At 38.0% G+C, this 17,603-nt stretch overlaps 1 protein-coding gene across 1 annotated transcript in view; it reads left to right on the top strand.

The window, feature by feature from the left end:
• The window catches only part of SLC6A20 (solute carrier family 6 member 20), an 817,648-nt gene that overhangs the window by 740,646 nt on the left and 59,399 nt on the right, over positions 1–17,603 (top strand). The gene's annotated exons all lie outside the window — the stretch shown is intronic.

Below are 17,603 nucleotides of genomic sequence, written 5' to 3'. Positions count from 1 at the left end.
GATACCTAAGGGTGTCTGTTCATGGAAATACCCTACAGGCTTAGAACAGCATTCAATTCTATATTATGAGCTTTTGGAAATGTTTGGCATGGCTGTGAACTGATGGAGCTGCTTATAAAACATAAGATTAAGCAGATGAAATTATTGAGTGCAGATATAGTAGAGCTGGATAAGTCTATCACTCAAGACTTATTATATTCAGAATACTGGACATGACATTTAAACATTTTTAAGCAAGTAGATCGCGAATGTGACAACATAAAGGATAGGAAAGTGAAAAGGTTCGAACATGATTGAATTGAATACCTAAATGGTAAAGCATATCATTCACCCCCAGGGTTATTTACTGCTCCAACACTTCTGAAATACAAGTTGGAAAGAATAGTTTGAATGAATTTCAACCAGAAGACAAACATGAAAATCTGTCCCCTTTGGAATATCCTCCCTTACTGCATTCAGACCAGTTGAGGAACAACAGGAACAGTTGCAAATCAATGGAAGAAATAGAGACAACTTTATGGTCAGCTCAAACATCTTACCAGACCAATACCAATTCCAGGAAGAAAAGTCAGAAACATCAGCAACAATTGAGGACATGATTTTTGGTAATGATTATGTGCAATATAACAGTGGAGACAACATAAAATCATGCACTATTATCTCTAATGTTTCTGAAGACTTTAAAGTGTATAATTTTAGTTCATATGATGTGAATATCGCACATGCCAGTCTATTTAGTAGAGGTTTTTCTTTTGTGCCTGCAAAAAGAACTGAAATTATGCAAATACTTATTGGATTAAAAATGTTTATTAGGAAGCTTAATTTGAAAATGACATTTGATACTAGTGTACTAAATCAAGATTTTCATAATTATTTGCATACCCCTAGTATTTATTATCCCTCACTTCATCTTGTTTTGCAATTATTTGAGCAAATGTGCAAAAATTATATTCAACAGATGTTGAAATATCAGCCAGTAACAAAATGGTATAATTTGTCCATTGCTGAAAGGAAATCACTACAAGAGATTCAAGGTTTTGGTAATCTGAGATTTATGAGACCTGACATGAGGATGGCTTGTTATTATGGACCAACTTGACTATATACAAAAAATGTTAAATATATTATTTGATGATGTCTATAGTGAAACATCTTTGAATGAAATGTATGTCTTGTGCTAAATAGATGTATTATTGCATGACATGGTAATGCAAAGACAAATTAACTCTGATGCATATAAATATTTGTATATTGAGAATTCACTAATACCTACAATATTTGAAGTACTCAAAATACATAAGAATCTTTATGATCCCCATCTTAGACCAATTGTTGATGAAGGATCTTCAAAAACATACTGTATAGCTAAATATCTTGACCAGCATTTAAAGAAAGGAATACACCAGGTGGATTATTTATGTAAGGATTCATGGGACTTTTTGTGAAATGTAATAAAGTGAACAGCAGTGAAACTATTGTATTTTTAACAGTTGCTGTGAAATATTTTTTCATGGTAATCTCACATGGTATAGGTATCGAGTGTTTTGCACATTTTTTGACTATAGCATGAATTTACAACAGAATAAGATCAATGCATATGCCCAGTTAATGAAAGTTGTGCTTAATTATAATTTTATATATTTTGAGGGACAATATTTCCAACAATAGAAAGGAGTAGCCATGCGAGCGGTATGTGACCCACTTTATGCTAACATAATTATGACGGAATGAGAAAATATATATTTACCACAGAATATAAATACTTATTTTGTGCCTCTGTACCCGATACCTAGATGATATTTTTATTATGTGGATAGATGAGGAGGAGAATATACCAACATTCATTGAATATATCAACCAGACTACAACCTTTTTTTACAATTTAATTATAGTATGCATGAACATTCCATATCATATTTGTTTTGATTTAGAAGGATTATAATATTAATACTTTAATTTCACAAATATATATATAGAAAGTCCACTTATTCAAATTATTTTTGCATTATACAAGTTGCCATCCCCCATACCAGAAATGTGCTGTTGTTAAAGGACAGATGCTGAGGGCTGCTTGAATGGTTTCATTATATAGTGATTTTATTAAGGAATGTCAGATATTGAGGCATATGTTTTTGAAAAGAAGTTATCCATTAACATTATTTAATTCAATAATGAATGAAGTTATTGTAAAACAGAGAAATGTTTTCTACACAACATTATTTTCACATAGTTCTAATGATGAGTTAACTTAAAATTACAGTGAGAATATTGGAAGTTATCAAACAGGCATTTTAGAACATGTGAAAACTGTACAAAGTTCTAATAATTGCAATTATATATATCAAAATAATTATGGTACATCTTCTATTGCTACATACACTATATATAGTGAGTATATCAATGATATGCAAACAATGGCAATTAATTAATGCTAATTTAGATATGGTAAATAAATTAAATAATAAAGCCCATATAATTTATAATAGGGGCACGAGTTTTAAAAATGTTTTGAGAATATACGGGCTAAAAATAGTAACAATATTAATTATACACTGTCAAAAATGTGGTAGTGTAGGTATTCTCAATATATTCAAGTTAAACAGTCAGTAACAGCTGTAGATAAAACTGTAAAAATATCTGATAAATTTAATTGCAATACACAAGGAGTATATGTACTTGGCTATATGTCATGGATGTTTGGCATTCTATGTGGGGAATATGGAACGTAGACTGAAGTAAAAAATAAAAAAAAAACTAATGCCTTATACAAACACATTAGGTTTAATCAACCCCTCACATTTTTTTTATTTTTTGTATTAGAGAAAGTTAACTATTTGGCATTAGATGAACAAATTTCAAAACACAATGATTTCAATACTTTTAAATCTTTATATGAGCAAGTGTTTCTGAGAAGTGAATGTCATGACCTTACTTAGGCAGAAAAGAAAATAATGTTATACAAGGATTATAAAGAAGGTGCATATTATGGCTATAAGATACATATAGTTCCAAAAACCAATCAAAACATAGAACCAAAAACTTTAACAAAATGAATTTCCTCAGATTTACAGACTTAAGGTAAGCATTTTTCAACAAAATATGTAGACTAGCCATTGAGATAAAGATCATCGTGTTTGATTGATAATGCAACCGAAAGTGTTCAGACTGGTCTGAATGTGGCTAGGGACCAACCAAAGATGGAATTTTATTTTAAATGAAACAAACACCTATACTTGGTGAATGCAGACAGGGAGATGACAATACTGTGGAAGACAATGTGAGAAAGGCTATGGTTGATGGGGTTTTCAACCCACAATGACTTTTTACAAGCAAGATAAGGTAATTTAAAAATGTTTAATCGGAGTTCCATTGTCCTGACAGAGACTCATTTTAATGTGTCACAAAGGGTTCATCTTGATTCCTGCCATGAGGGGTCAATTATCAGACAATATTATTGATTTAAAACAGTTTTTGAGAAAACTTGATTTGAAATATCTTTTGGCAGATAAAGGAAGTTATAAGACTTCTATTCAAATAAAGATGTTAAGTATATTTAATCCCAGTTTTAAGACTTTTAAAACATCTTGTGAGAAGGAGATTAGAGATATTTTTAAGCAAACATCTAGGTAAAAATGACATGCAGTGATGCAGCAGTAGCATTGTCACCTCACAGCAAGAGATTCTCTAGTTTTATTCTTGGCTGGAGTGCCTTCATATGGAGTGTGCATGTCCTCCCTTTATTCGTGTGGGTTTCCTCTGGGTACTCCGGTTTCCTCCCACTTCACAAAGACATGTGTCTGGAGCCTTTGCTGAAAATTGGCTTTGTTCCAAGTCAGATTTTCCCAGTTAACAAATGTTAAATAAACTTCTCATGTAAAGAAAAAGCTTTGATTGATTTATACATGAACATACATTATAATCATGAGAACTGATAAAGGTGGAGGTACTGAAATCATGTACACAGATGACTACATCAACAGAATATTTTTACTTAATTATAGAACAAATTACAAAGAGCTTTGTATTAAAAACAAAAAATGAACATATTCCACAGCCAGTAAACACTTTATTTGTTGAGCGCTTTCGTCAGTTTCTTCAGAACAGCAAACACTAAAATTACTACACCTATTATATCACAGCCCAAGGTTACATGTCAAGTTAATTAATGAATTAATTAATGACCCTGAGTTACTTAAAAGACTAGAAATAACTGAACATTATATACATATTTAACCATAAAAAGAAAAGCATTTTTATACATATATGTCATCATCCCTAACAATTTAGAACATTGTTTTATATGAAAGCAAAACCTTATTAAAAACTTTCATTTAAAACATACAAGATATATTTAAACACGTTAAAATGCAAACTCTGATTTCAACTTTAAAATGCAACTAATGGGCACTGTTTCATTTAGGCCTGGGAGGTTATTGGCATTACACATTAGTTGCCATTTCAATTCTTTGTATTCTAGATGTAGGTCCAATGTCCCACCCCTTGATCCAAGGTCAACCCTATCAATGGCTATATATTTAAACTCATGTGTGCCAAGGTCCTTCATATGTTTTGCCAAAGCATTTTTTTATCCCCTTTAAGTATATCATATCGATGTTGATAGATCCTCTTCCTAAATTTTGATTTGGTCTTCCCTATATAAAAACATTGACATTCCTGACACTTGGCAAGTTATACCACCCGCACACTCTGACAATTAAAATTGTGTCTAAGTGTAATAATTTTACCATTTGAAAGTGTCACCTCAATCCCTCTAAAATGTGTTTACATTGTCTACACTGACCACATTTCCTCATTTGTCCTTCCTGACTTGGTTTTAGTGGCCTTTCAGTGATAATTTTTAAACAACGTTTTTTTTTTTTATATACAACTGTTTTTTTTTTGTCCTAACTTTTTCAAAATCTTATTGTCTGCCTTGAGCACATTCCAGTTCTGTTGTAAAATATGTTTGATTCCCTGAAAATGGTTGTTATAAGGCAAAATAAAGGCTTTATGGTACTCACTACCCTCTACCATAGGACCAAGACCATTAACTCTGCCCTAGTCAAGAGAGACTCCTAATAATGGGACAAATTGTCCATCCACCCTCTTCCTTGCCATTTCCCCTAAAATATTATCCAAAAAATCTCCAGGATGGTCTCCATTTAGCAGCATATCTCTCAGTTTGAAACATTTATCATGGTAGAGTTTATCACTACTAACCATATGAGCTAGCCTTCTGGCATGTCCTTTTACTAATGCCTTTTTTGGTGCAGGGGGTGGCAGCTGTCAAAATGGAGGAGTTAATTAGAGTATGAAGGTTTTCTATAAATATTTGACTCAAAACATCTCTCCCATCTGTTTTTCATCAGGCTAACATCTAAAAAATAAAATTCATACTCAGCTACCTCCATGGTGAATCTCAGGAAGTTGGTGCTAGAATTTGAATACTCAAAAAGCAGCTCCAATCTTTCCCTGCTATTGGTCCAAAAAATCATGATATTGTCCAAAAAAAGACCATATGAGGACCAACTATTGACAAATTCAGAATTGAATATAATTTGATTTTCCCATTCGGCCAGTAACAGATTTGCAAAGACTGGGGCACATGCAGCACTCATTGCAACCCCCTTCCTTTGTCAAAACAATTGGCTTTCAAACACAATAATTTTTTTTCCAAAATAGCTTCCATAAGAGACTTAAGGGTAAGAATCTTAATATGTTCCAACCCTGAATTTTCACACAGAAAACTATAAAACAATTCAAGTCCCTCACTATGTGAAATAACTGAAAAGAGGTTGTGTACATCAATACTTACAAATAGCAAGTTATCAACATACATAGGATTGGAGACCTTGGATAAACAATCCCAAGAATCCTTAAGTAAATACCTATGCCAGGTAAGGAATCCTTTAGTTTAGATATCTATGTACTTTGCAAGGGGGTAGGCCTTAAATGCCTTGCATCAACTATTAATCTGAGGGGAGGGTGAACAATATTTTTATGACCCTTAGGAATACCAGAAATGGTGAGAGTCCTGGGGTGTGCAACTTTTAAATAATCACAATACGTCAAAGATATCTGGTCATTTAAGACCATCTCATCTAACATCATGTCTATTGCTTGATATGCTATGTTTCTCTCATTGATGGACACTTCTTCATATATATCAATGTATAATAGCCCTAGCATTTCGTTGATGTATTCGTTACTGTCCATCACATTTTTTTGTATTATGGGTTCATAGGTTCATGGAAGAATACTAGGTTATCATTACTGAGAGACATTTTAAGCACAACCATGTTACACATTTTTCATCTAGCTATGTTATCCTATAGGTGTTTAACTATCCTTGCCATAATTTTATTTAAATAATTTTCATTTTAAAGGATTAATTGTTACAATCACACCTTCATTGTATTAGTGGATCCTACTATAAGGTAGGGCAGCTAAAGACTTGCTTTGTCCATTAGTAGAATAGCGGTCAGTCCAGGGGTAAATGTCCTATTTTCTATCCATTGATCTAAATTATGTTTGAATAGAGACATGGATGAGCTTTGTTTTAGGTGGATTGGAAGTCTGCTTCAGAGTAGTGTCATCCTCTGAGATACGTACATGTCCCTCTGTTTATGTTGCAGAAGAGGTTTAAGTCCCTGGACCGGATATTAGTAGTACAATTAGACTTACTAATGTGGCATAAGTCCATAAGTAGTAGATCAGAGGATGCCTTATAAGCCAGACATGGACTGCCTGTTAGTAGTCTGTATGAGATCGAGTACAGTGACAGGATATTGAGGCAGTCTATGTAGGACATGTGCTTTAAGCCCAGTATGCTTTTTGTAAGAAAATTCTGTGGTTGCTCTAATTGTTGCAAATGAGTGGACAGGTACATACCAAAGGAGGCATTGTGCTAAATGGTGAGCCTAATGAGGCTGAATAAAATGGGATGATGACATCTCTGGACCTAGAAGCTATCTTTCTACTTATAAGCTACACAATATAGAAAGACTTTACAACTATGCAGACATGTTTGTCAAATGCTATGGTGCTGTTTACATAATTTACCAAATCCCAAACTACTTGTTCTACTCTTAGGAGCGCACTGTCAGTGTGATAGTTCCCTAGGGACAGTCAATTTCCTAAAGGAAACAATAATAGGTTCATAGGTAGGTACTAGGCTATCTGCCCAAAGGCATTTATAAGCCTAGCCAAAATTTGTTGACTTTCACCACCCCCTTAAATTAGTTCCCTGTGCCTCTATCCAGCAGACCCACTGAAGTGATCCCCAGGCTAAACTTTCTGCTTCCCATCCACTTGTCAAGGTTTTTCTTGAAGAGTGTTAGCGAGGAGTTCTGCCTAACGTAGATTGGAATCTTGTTCCAAAGCATGGGAAGTCTCTGAAACAGGAATCTATCTCTCCAGCACGTCCTATTTATTGTTGTGGTGAGGTTTAGAACCCTAGAGAGTGTAGCTCGAGGGGATATGTTTTTTTAGGTGGAGCATGTCCATCAATTCTGGGTTGGACATGGCCTTGTATGTCAGACAGAGATCACCTCTGAGTAGGCAGTATGCAACCAAGTACAGCTGGAGTTTCTTCAGTCGAGCTGCATAGGGCATCTGTTTGAGGCCAGTGATCCTCTTGGTGAGGTACTTCTGTGGTCTTTCTAGCTGTTGCAGGTGTCTTGTAAGGTACATCCCAAATGGGGCATTGTACTCTATGATGGTCTGATGAGTAATGAGTAGAGGGGCACAATGACCTCTTTTGATCTGGATGCGAACCCTTTTGTGATTAGGTGGGCCACATAGAAGGATTTTCTAACCACTTTGGCAATGTGATTATCAAAGGAGAGATTACTATCTATTTCGGTCCCCAGATCCCTTATTACATTTTCCATGTTTAGAGGACTACCACCTATATGGTAGTTTGTGGGTACTTTATTTTTTCCAAAGGGGTTGACTATGCACTTTTTGGCATTTAGCTTGAGGCCATGATTTTGATACCAGGTATCCATCTCAGTGAGACCCTTTTGGAGGATGTCTGTGTCAGCCGGAGAGTCAATTATAGCCCCTAGTTTGCAGTCATCCATGAACTTGGTCAGCCATAGTCCTCCTGTGCTTGCCTGTACCTCTGAGAAGTATATGCCAAATAGGAGGGGTCCTAGGACTGAGACCTGGGGAATGCCACTTGTAACTGGTTTAGAGTTGGACCTAGCTCCCGCAACTCTCACATGTTGGTTCTGTCCGTGAGCCAGTTGGCAACCTATATTGTGACATAGGAGTTTATGTTCAGGCTGGTGAGCTTGCCTATAATACCAGAATGGGGAATGGTGTTGAAGGCCTTTGCAAGGTCTAGGTAGGCTGTGTGTACCACCTTTCCCTCATCTATAGCCTTGGTTACTGTCTCATAGAAGTCCACCAGGTTAAGAGGTATGATCTGCCCTTAACAAAGCCAAACTGGATAGGGTCCAGTGTTTGGAAGTTCCCAATGTCTCTGTTAATGAGTTCCATGATGATGCACTCCATAGCCTTGCAGACAAAGCTAGTCAGGCTTATAGGACGATAGTTCCTGGGGTCTGTTGTGGCTCCACCTTTGTGGAGCAGAATAACCATTGCTGTGGGCCACTCTATGAGTACTTAGCCTGTGGAGAGGCTGAGTTTGAACAGTGTGTTTAGGTGACGGCTTAGTTCATCTTTGAGCTCATGTAGGACGCAGCCTGGGACACTATCCTAAACCATTGATGCTGTGTTTTTGGCTTAGAAGAGGGCTGTTTTAACCTGAGTGTCTGTGATTTCAGGGGCTCTACATTCTTCTGGTATGGTTATGGGCCCTTTTGGGGGGTGAAGTTTGCACTGAACCTGTCTGCCAGGATGCTGGCAATATCAGTCGGTTCAGTGTATTTTGTGCCATTCTGCACTAACTGAGATCTGAGCATTGCCACTTAGATTCTTGACATAGCTAAAAAATGCCTTGTGGTTATCTTTGGAGTCCTTGGCAATTTTTTTTTCGAAGCTCGCCTTGGATGATTTTATGAGGGATCGTAGTTTTTTGCTGATACTGATCAGGGATGTCTTCCCTTCTTGGGATTTTACTCTTTTCTGTACTAGTTTCTTCCTTCTGTTGTATAGCTGGTTTATGGCAGGGGTCCACCAGACTGGTTTCCTTTTCTTGGAGGAGTGAGTCTTGGTTTTGCTTGGGATAGCATGATCCATGCATTCTTGTAGGTGCCCATAGAATGCATTAGTAAAGGATTTTGCAGCTTGGACAGCGTTATCCTTTAGCATGGGGGCTTTGAAACTTTCCATCTCGGTCTTAAGTAACGTGAAGTTTGCTTTTGAAAAGTTTTTCATGGTGGTTTCCTTGTCCGGGGGTGGGGGCAGAATGTGGATATCCAAGGTAATTTGTTTATGGTCAGCTCTAACCAGTGAGGCTCTCCACGACTAAAATACGGCAACACTTTATTCGAAATGAAAAAAATATTTATAGTAGTAGTGAGCGCTTTCATGTTTTAAAAACGTTTCTTCAGACTTAAGTGAAGACTGAAGAAACGTTTTTAAAACATGAAAGCGCTCACTACTACTATATATATTTTTTTCATTTCGAATAAAGTGTTGCCATATTTTAGTCATGGAGAGCCTCTTTTGTCTTTTATGATATTAGAGTTCTTTTTCTCAAGAGGCACTTTACCCAAGACTGGTTTGTTTTTTCTTCATTTCTAACCAGTGAGAGGTTGACCTCCGGTGTGGAACACCAGTCGCCCATGTTGGTGATAACCAGGTCCAATATGTTGTCACCTCTGGTGGGAGTGTTGACCAGTTGATCCAGGGCATTTGAGTTTATAAATTCTAGGAAATGTTGGGTAAGGGAGTTAGTACTTGAGTAGTTCTCCCAATTAATGTTTGGGTAATTGAAATCACCCAATATTAGGGTGTTTGGTAGGACCTTTATGTTTCCCAGTGTTTCCAGAAATGCGGAATGGGGGTCCTGGGACATGGTGGGTGATCTGTAGCAAGCTACAATTTGAGTTGCAGTTTTGCCCGTTGTTAGTTGCATGTGGATGATCACTGAAGCATGGTGCTATGCCACTAACCTGGAGGTGTTTTTATCCTTGATGAATATGGATATGCCCCTGCCTTTTGTATTTCGGTCTGGGTTCTGTGGCTGAAATGTATGGTATGAGTTGTAGCCTGGTAGTGCTGGGGTGCTATCTGGATCCTTAAACCAGGTTTCTGTTACTGCACATATATCAATTTTCTCCATACTGAGGAGTGCCTCGAGTGCGTGCATTTTGAGGTTTAGACGTCTGGCATTGAGTAGCATTACCCTCAGTTTTTTGTTACTTGTGCTATTTACGGCAGTGGGTTTGTCTTTTGAGCCTTGCCTAAAAAAGGCACTATGGGGGTGGCAAGAGCCTTGGCCAGTTTTCAAAAGCTTAAGGGTGACAGGTGCAAGCTGTCTCTAGTGAAGCAGTGTGGCTTGTTGAGCATGTCATCCCAGGCGGACAGACACTGGATCCCCTTTGAATGACACCAAAAACTTAGCCAATTGTTGAAATTGATAATTTTTTCTTTATACCGTGGTATTATTCTTGGTGAGGGCAGGATGCTACTCAGAGTCATACCGGCCTGGGCTATGTGATCAGAGAGCTCTTCCATGTATCTTTTCATATAATCCAGGGAGGTACGGCTCAGGTCATTCACACCAACATGGACAATGACAGAGCCGTAGTTATAATTGTTCTGGAGTGACCTGAGTGCTTGTGTTATGTGACAGATCCTGGCACCCAACAAGCAGCTAACAGTAACCTTCTCCTTATTCAGCCTAGTGAGTGGGACATCAGTGTGCCTGACTATAGAGTCACCTATTACTACTGTGTTGGGTATGTTATTTTGCCTTAAGGGCTGTGATTGTGTGGCACACTAGTTTTGTGAAGTATGTGTTTCAAGGTTTGTGTTGAGGGGTAGAGGTTGCTTGGATGTCTGCTATGGAGGTCTCTGTTGCTTTTGCAGATTTTTATTTAGAGCCTCCAAGTATGTTTTTGTGTATTTATGTGTGTTTTTTGCCAGTGCTGGTTTAATGGGTTTATGTGAGACTGGTGGTGTGATGCAAGTATTTCCCCTCTCCTCTTGACTGTCTGAGCCAGTCTTGGGTTGAGAGAGCTTAGCCTCCAGTTTGGCTGCATAATTGCATCTCTCGCATGTATTAGTGTTTGGTGGTAGAAGGAGAGGGTTGTCTGTGTACATGAGGTACAAAAACTGCTTTCAAACAAGTCAGACCAAAAAGTACACACTGAGGAACCTTGTTTGCAGACTCCGACTCGGTCAAAAAGCTATAGCCTTTATTTATTTGAACAAAAGAGAAACAAGTTAGACAAAAACACTCACTTTAAAAATGAAATGACATATTCCTGTTTCCTGTTACCGAACAGTTGTATTTAAAGACATACAAAGTGCTAAAAAGTTAAAGGCATCCCACATTTAAAATCATTTTTAAAAGTAGCACACAACAATAAGAAATGGATTCAATTATATGAAAAAAGATCTCAGCGACTTAACAATGATAACATAGATGACAAAAAACAGATGTCATTACTATTTACAATAAACTACTATACAAAATGTGTAAGTAGATCTATCGAAAAGTATACTCTGATACTCACTTAAAACATTAAAACAAATTTACCTTGTATGAGGTGTGTGTAAGGGATAAATACTGCTCATATTTGCTCAGGCTTAATTTATTAAACATTCTGTTTGTGCTGTTTTTTTTCATATAATTGAATCCATTTCTTATTGTTGTGTGCTACTTTTAAAAATGATTTTAAATGTGGGATGCCTTTAACTTTTTTAGCACTTTGTATGTGTCTTTAAATACAACTGTTCGGTAACAGGAAACAGGAATATGTCATTTCCTGATGTAGTATTTTCAAAGTGAGTGTTTTTTGTCTAACTTGTTTCTCTGAAGAAGCTGCAGTGGTCTGTGAAAGCAGCTCTTTTGGTTTGTTCAAAATAAAAGCGCTAAGAGAAGCTTTTTGGTTTCTGTCTGCAAACAAGGTTCCTCAGTGTGTACTTTTTGTGTACATGAGGTAGTTGTAGCATTGCCTCAAAATGCCCAGATTCACCAGTTGGACTGGAGAGTACACCTGAAACTGTCCTTTGGACATGCCTGGATAGGTGCAGTGAACTGATTTACTGAATGGCTAGTAAGGTCAAATAGAGAACCTTGTCCTTCTGTACAGTATAGGGGGGTCTAGTGCTAGGGTTTATAAGTGCTTGCTATGAGTTTTGAGCAAGTGCCGGGCTGAGAAATGAATGGCTTGAGTGCTTAAGTTGAAAGTTTGCCTAGTTCCAAGGGAAAAATTGAAGAGGAGACTTTGTGGAGCCGGGAATAGTTATACCCTAGCTAACTGGCGCTGCATGGCTCGCAAAACCAGGCAAATGCAGTTTTTACAGCAGGGAAATGAAAGAGATAGAAATTAGCCTAAAATGACCAATAAACTACTAATTTCTGAGCTGAAACCACTCCTCGAGGGACAGATAGGCTGCTCAAAGCTCCCCTCTCTCACAGGTGAACACAGAAACTTCCTTCTATCCAAGTAAGGTATGGGCAAACACAGGGATTTGTAACACAGCCTGAATTCAGCACTAACCTAAAAACTGGACTATACTAGCTTAGAAAGGTGGGAAACAAGTACATTTTTTTCAGAAAATAAAGCAGATACAATAAAAAAAAAACACTTTAAATGCACAGAAAAGGTGATCATCATTATCCCTCACATTAGAATCATAGATAAACTTACTAAGCTGCGCATTAATAACTACATCAATTGATGGGTTGACAATTGTTGCACATTTTGGAATTCAGCTTTAGTCTATGACTCTGTCATCAATTATTTGTGTGGGACAAACCTTCCTCTAGGATCACTATGTCTTTGGGGGATTCATTGATTGCTCCCAGCTTTCAGTCATCCACAGACCTGATCAACCATAGACCCTTGATGTTTGCATTAACTTCAGAGTACTACAAAAGCAACCCCAGCACAGAATCCTGTGGGGCCCCACTAGTGACAAATCTTTTTGTGGAGGTGGTTTCTCCTAGCATAACTTCCTGTGTACTGTTTGTGAGCCAGTTTGCAATCCAGTGAGTGACATAGGAGTTCATTCCTAATTTAACAAGTTTTTAAGCAATTCCTGAGTGGGGTATTGTGTCAAAGGCTTTGCTAGATGAAGGTATACAGTATATATGGTCTTTCCTTCATTCATCACTTTTATGACTTTGTTAAAACATCCATCAAGTTGAGTAGGTGTGACCTACTTTGGGTAAAACCAAACTGGGATGGGTTTGGTGTTTGGATGTTTCCTATGTCTCTATTGATTAGTTCCATGATAAGTGTTTCCATGGCTTTGCATATGAGGCTGGTCAGACATATGAGTCAGTAATTGCCTGTATCAGTGGATGTCCCACCCTTATGTTGGGGTATGACTGTTGTTTTTCTCCATTTACTCAGTACAAAGCAAGGTTGGAGGCTTAGGTTTAATGGTGTTATTAAGGGCATAGACATATCGTGCTACATGCTGCTCAGGATACATCTTGGGATGTTGTCAGGGCCCACAGTAACAGTATTTCTGGCCTTTGAGAGAGCCTCCAGGACTTGGTCCTGCATGATTGCTGGGGTTGTATGGGTTTCTGATATTTTTTGTGAGATTACTGGGAGTGAGAGAGGGGTGAAATTTTTGTTGAACTTATGAACCAATAGGTTTGCTATTTCCACAGCTTCAGTATAGATGGTGTCATTTACAAATCAGCTCAACACACTGCTGTGTATTGCCCTTGAAATTGCAGAAATAGCTGTAGAAGGCTGTGGTTGTCCTTGGCCTGGGGCTATTTTTCCCTCAGATTTGGCCTTGGTAGTTTTAATTAGGTTCCTAAGTTATTGTTTAATTTAATTATCAAATTTTTATTCTGCTAGGTGTTGAACTTCATATTCATGGCTATAATTTCTTCCTCTCATTATAAATCTTATTTGCCTTGTGATTCCACCAGGGTGGTTTGTTTTTAGGGTTTACCCTATGCTTACTTCTTCTGGGTATAGCAGCTTCTACTCAGTTGTATACATGTTAGTAAAAATTGCTGGTGCATGTTTCCATGGAACGTATTATCATGGAACTTATAAACAAAGACATTGGCAACCTTCAAACACTGGACCTCACCCAGTTTGGGTTTGTGAAGGGCTGATCTTGTTACCTGAACCTGTCTGACTTCTTTAAATCAGTCTCCAGAGCTGTGGGTGAGGGTAAAGTAGTCCACACAGCCTATCTGGACCTCGCCAAGGCCTTCAACACCATCTCCCACTCTGGAATCATAGATAAACTTACTAAGCTGGGCATTAATCCCTACTTTACTCGATGGGTTGCCAACTGGCTTACTGACAGAACCCACACTGTAAAACCAGCCGACTCCAAATCCAGCTCCAGTCAAGTGACAAGTGGAGTACCTCAGGGTTCAGTCCTGGGAGCGCTCTTGTTTGGCATCTACTTCTCTGAAGTACAGGCCAACACTAAGGGACTCTGGCTAACAAGTTTGCAGATGACTGCAAACTGGGAGCCATTACTGAATCCCCAAATGAGGTGGATATTCTACAAAAGGGCCTTACAGAAATAGATGCTTGGTGCCAGAGCCATGGGTTCTAGCTCAATGCCAAGAAATGTATAGTTATCCCCTTTGGGAAAAAACATGTACCCGTGAATTACCACATAGGTGGCAGTACACTAAACACCAAAAGTGTGGTAAGAACCTTAGGGACACAGGTGGACAGTGGTCTCAGCTTTGATAACAACATTGCCACAACAGTCAGGAAATCCTTCTATGTGGCACACCTCATCACTAAGGGCTTTTCATCCAGAAAAAAGGAGGTCATTGTCCCACTGTACTCATCCTTCATTAGATGCATTATAGAATACAATGCCCCATTTGGTATGTACCTCTCAAGACATCTGCAACAACTGGAAAGGCCGTAGAAATACCTCAGTAAGAGAATCACATGCCTAAAGCAGATGCCCTATGCTGACCATCTAAAAAAACCTCCAGCTATACTCTGTCACATATCATCTACTCAGAGGTGATCTCCGCTTAACATACAAGGCCATGTCAAACCCAGAGCTGTTGAACATACTACACTTAAAGAAATCCCAATCCCTCAGAGCCACGCACTCCAGGGATCTAAACCTTGTCATCACAATGAACAAAACATTTTGGAAGGATAGGTTCCTAGCCCAGAGACTCCCCAGACTCTGAAATAGACTGCCCATACATGTCAATCTGTACATAGACCAGATAGACATTTGGAAAAGATATTTAGATGATTGCTGGATGGTATGGAGATCGGATGAGGGACATCTGGCAGAGTTTGTTGAATATTTGAATGAAAACAAATGGGGGATTGAATTTACAGTAAATCATCACAAATATAGTATTACCTTCTTGGAACTTCAGATAACACCTTAACAACAGAAGTATATCGTAAATTCCCCGAATATAATTCCCTTCTCCCTGCCTCCAGTTATCACCCTCCTCAGATATGTAAAAATATTCCTAAATCTCAATACATGAGGGTGAAACGTATATGCTCAGAGGATGACTCTTATTTGCATTTCAGAGATGACTTGACTAAAAGATTTAAAGAAAGGGGCTATAAAACAGGTCATATCATACAAGCCAAGATTTGGAGAATCTCAAGGGCATTATGCTGTTTAACCATCAGTATTTGAGAGATTATGTAGTTAATGTCACTGCATTATATTGTTAGAGTAGCAGGTGATCACCAGAGAACATAAGCCAATTCTTACATTGACTCAAAATGCCCTTGTCAGTCAGGTTGGCTACAGCATTTGTGGGAGAGTCCTTGTGCATGGTTCCTATTTACAGGAGCTGCTATCTGTCTAGTAGTGGTGATAGTAGTGATCTCAACATAGATGCACACAACTACGAATCAATGATGCTTTGCTCATTACCAGAAGTAAAAGATAAAAGATCAGCACTAATTCCAAGCTGCTTCCTGAGAAGTAGTATTAAGCCCGATGTTGCTGTATTCAGTACACTTGCTATTGTCTTCTCTTAGAAGATACCCTAGATGGATCCTACAGCAGCTGGATGCAACAGAAAGCCAAGCTGCAAGACCCTGAAGAAGTTCTCACGAAAACTGTAATCATACCATTCAGTGAAGTCCCATACACCCTGCCCAGTCAGAGACCAGCAGAAACCAATGTCCCTCTGCTCCTTCTCTCACTAGGGACAAAGCAGCAGCATTAATCCCAGGCTTGTTCCTAAGAAGCAATTTTCTGGATTACTAATGATTGGTAATCTCTAGGAATGCTAAGAAATACCGTCCCTATGTTCCTTCCTTCACCCGGAGCAAAACAGAAGCAAAAATACCAAGCTGATTCCTGAGAAGCAGTTCTTACGCTCACCAGTGATTAGTAGTCTAGTACCAAATGTTACAGATATTAAAAGTAAGACAGAAAAAAAAAGATTACTACTCTGAATATTGCGGTATGTACTAAGTGAGTAGGATAGTAGGAAATAGAAAATAACTCAAGCTTTAAGAGTCTAAGGTGTAGGGCATTCCCAGTTTGTCTTGCAGCATCTAGTAGAATGAACAGATGAGATGAAACTGAGAGGAAAGTCCAAAGTCAAATTTTCCTTAGGGTCAGGCAGCTGAAAAGTGGCCAAGGTTAACAGCACAATTGGGATGGGATGGGTGGCTGGGGAAAAATCAAATGCAGTCACACAAGAGAACTAGTCAGACAGCACTTCAGCTAAATAAGAATGCAGCTAAATACGATTTTTTTCTAACTGAACTTTTAAAACTCCAAGGAGAAAAAAACTGTGAGGTAAACAAATTTAAAAATAAAACAAACTTTAATATAAGAACAAAAATCAGAAAATAAAAGTATCCAAATTTTAAATGAATAAATCCAATCCAAAATCAAATGCAGTCATATCCACATGGCAGACTGCTGTCAAACTCAGAGGCATAGCTAGGGAGAGGCAAAGTGGTGACTGCCTCAGGTGCAAAGGGAAGGGGTGAGCAACAGATTCTGATGGTGGGGTTGTACAGTACCAGCTTTCAGAAAGGAATATTAATACAGTATTCAGTCATGGCTGAAGTGCTGAAACACCATGTATGGTATTTTTACTGTTTAAAACCATGTTACACAGTTTCAAAGCAGAAGGCCTTTTTTTTTTGGTCCTCAATTTAGAGATGAGAAGATGCCAAATTGGGATCTGGTAACTGCACTGGGCATCAGATAACCTAGCTACTGTATTGGTAAGACCACTTTGAAGGGAAACAACTTGCAAAATAGCACTATGTATTTAGAGTAGTAAAGATACATTAGTATTATACAAAAACAAAGTTCTGGAGTTTTAATTTAACAGCAGTGGTGAAATGTCAGCCACAAGAATAATTGGCACCTGGTTCAGTACCTCTGGGTAAAAGTGGTATCCTTATTTCAGATTCAGTAATGTATAACTAGCTAACTCACTGCCACTCATCACAAGAAATGTGGAACCCTGGTAGGCTTAGTACACTGGCCTATGTTGATCATTA

Source organism: Protopterus annectens, chromosome 3.part0 (assembly GCF_019279795.1).
Source record: "Protopterus annectens isolate FY-2018-M chromosome 3.part0, PAN1.0, whole genome shotgun sequence".
Lineage (NCBI taxonomy): Eukaryota > Metazoa > Chordata > Ceratodontiformes > Protopteridae > Protopterus > Protopterus annectens.
Note: the sequence above shows the minus strand (reverse complement) of the source record. Positions and strands in the feature narration are given on the sequence as shown.